This window comes from Rhinolophus sinicus, chromosome 18 (genome assembly GCF_057876585.1).
Source record: "Rhinolophus sinicus isolate RSI-liver-muscle chromosome 18, RSI-T2T, whole genome shotgun sequence".
Taxonomy (NCBI): Eukaryota; Metazoa; Chordata; class Mammalia; order Chiroptera; family Rhinolophidae; genus Rhinolophus; species Rhinolophus sinicus.
The window spans coordinates 97,330,208-97,333,213 of NC_142518.1; positions in this window are offsets into that span (position 1 = coordinate 97,330,208).

Here is a 3,006-nt window from a genome sequence, read left to right on the forward strand (position 1 = left end):
CAGATAATATAGATTAATATGCATTCATTGTAGAAAAATTAAAATAACTGAAAAAACAAGAAGATGTAAAAACGCTTCCCGAAGATAACCATTGTTGGTGTTTTGATGGGTTTCCTTCCAGTCATTTTACTGTATATGCATATGCACTCCCACGTACAGGAAAAAAATGTACAAAATTGGAATCTTACTGTATACAGGATTGTGTGTTTTCATTTTGTATTTTGCAACTTAATATTGTGAGCATTTTCTTAAGGATTAACTCTTTCTTGAGGGTTGGAAGCAAGAGCCTACTCAGTAGGCTCAGGGATGGACAAGAAATAGGAGCAGAGTCACAGTGACCCAGACGAAGCAACTCAAAAGCTGCTTCTGAGGCTCTGAGCGGTCTGCATTGGTTTCCTGGGTTTCCGAGTTCCACTTGTTTTCATCAAAGCCTATTATTTGTTGTTGCTGCTGGCTTTTTCTCAGACAAAAACAACACACTCTCATTCCTCTGGGGCCCCGACAGCACCCTGTGCTCCTCTCCCACAGAGAAGTTTCCACACCACATTAGAACTATTCATCTCCTCCGTCCATCTTCCCCACTAGATGGTGCGCCCCTCAGGCAAAGGCTGCTTTGTCCTATTTGTCTCATTTCCCCCCATGCCTGTGGCATATTGCTCAGCAAGGAGCAGATACTTAAAGAATGTAATGAAGGAATAAATGTACATAACAAGATGAGACCTACCCTTCACTGGACTGGTTGCTGCCACTCATTTTTTTTTCTTCCCTTCTACTTTACTTTCAGAAAAAGAAAGGAATAAAATCTCTTTGGGGGCATTATTTTTGGTGGCTACCACAGAAGGGGTGGATGTTACTTTAAAATGCCTTGGCATTTCTGACTCACAGCTACACAGCCTGGCAAGAGAGTCAACGAATTACTTGTCACATTGCTATGGCATGCCTTGTGCATTGCCCTGCAGAGCCAGGCCAAAGTTGTATTGTCAAGGAGATGTGAAACACAGAAAATGGACCTGGCAGCAAGGAAGAAAGAGGCAATCTGCTCAGAGTTGCTGTTGTTGGGCACACAGACCCATGGGTGATTGGTTTGTGCTTCTCGAAGGCCAGGTCACTTCTTGCCCGTCCTGTGCTTCTTGGGGTTGGGAGAGAATTGCAAGGGTCCATGTTTCAGAGCCAGGGTGAGGTAAGAAGAGTGAGAGTGAGGGAAGGCAGAAGTCAAACAGAGTTAAGACTCTTCTCGTTTTTCCCTTTGGTCCTAATCATTTGGTATTTTTCAAATGATTGGAATTCATGGAATAATAGTAGTTGCCAATTATTGAGTACCTAACATGGGCCAGGGACAGGGCTAAGCCCTTCACATGCATTGCCTGGTGGAATTCTCACAAGAACCCTCTGAGCTAAGCACTATTATTATTGCTCTTTTATAGGTAAGCAAGAAATTGAGGCTCAGAGAGGTTTAGTCAATGCCCAAGGTCACATAGCTACTTAATACAGTCCCTGGGCTAGAGTGAACACCCGAACAATGGTAGCTGTTATGGATAGTATCACTGTTATTAATCATAAGAAATAGCTGATGCCATGGGTTCAAAGGGTCAAAGCAAGTTCTGGGATATAGATTCCCACAGGCCTCCCTGGAGCTTACAGAGACCTGCTCAATAGGCATGAGGCCCCCTGACTTCCCTTTCTGCCTCTTCAAGACTTGGGAAGGTAGCTCCTTGGGTGGTGGGGAAAATGATGCCATGCTTGTGTTTGGCTCCTTCTCGGTTCCCACAAATGCCCTTAACATTTTCCATTTTCTGAGCGCTTTTGTGAAACAGCTATGATGTGGTTGACAGTATTTGTAGTCGGAGCCAAGTCAAGCCTTCCTCTGGAGGAAAGCTGGAAGCCTTTATGGGTCTTGTCAGTGATCACGTAGCCCACAGGCCCCTTCTCGCTGCTGCCCAAGGCCGAGGCTTTCCCGGCAGGCGGCTGCGGAGCACAGTGCACTCATTGATCCCCGGGCTGTTTCTCTGGGTGGAGAAACCAACACCTTATCAGCAAGGTCAGGGCCTTTCCCCAGGGAGGACTTTGATGGAGCCCCTGCTTTGCTCCTGATGTTCTTCGTGGTTTAGAGACTGCTGCAGATGGCTCAAAATGATTTCCCTTTCCGTGTTTTCTGCAGCTTTTTTCCCCAGGACCCAGGAGAAACTTTGAAACTTAAAATTACCCACGTGCCAGGAATCCCCACAGCCTCCTTGTGAGGGGTAGATGAACACCATATGCTGTTTATATAAAAATAAATGGCTTCCCCCCATGAAGCACTCGGGCCTGACTCACTGGCTAACCCCTCTTTTACCTTAGCAGATGGAGCGGTGGCCCTCTGGATGACGATTCCTACGCAGAAAGCAATTTGGCTTGAAAAAGCCCCCTACAGTTTGTTTGTGTGAGTGCTGCATCTCCTAGGGAGGCATGTGGTGGGCAGTCCCCTATGGGACCAGCTGAAAAAGGCAAACAGATAGTGCTGTCCAGTGACCTTCTGTCTCCCCAAGCAGACTTTTAGAGGGGTACCCCTCAGCCTAACAACCCCCTGCAACATCATGAGCCCTAGGAATAGGGGGAGAGGGAGACCTCTTTTATTGGACTTCAGAAACCACAGGGCTTGGCTTAGGCTATTGGTGTTCATTCATTCATTCATTCATTCATTCATTTGTCAAGCAATTATTGAGCACTTACCACATGTACCTCTTGACATTGCAGCCCCAACAATTTGTCCCCAGTGACGACCCACCCAGGACACTGAGCCGAAACTAAAAGTCTGAAACTTGACAGCCTAGGCAGCTAGTGAGTGAAGGCGTCAGTTGCTGTATTTCAGTGGGGTTTCATTCATTCAACAAACAATTCACGAGTGTCTACTGTAGGCGAGACACTGTGGTAGGCACCAGAGTTACCAGAAGGGAGAATCCCAGCTCTGATCAAAGGGAATTTCAGATAACAGGAGCTAGCATTTATTGACTGCTGACTACGTGTGCC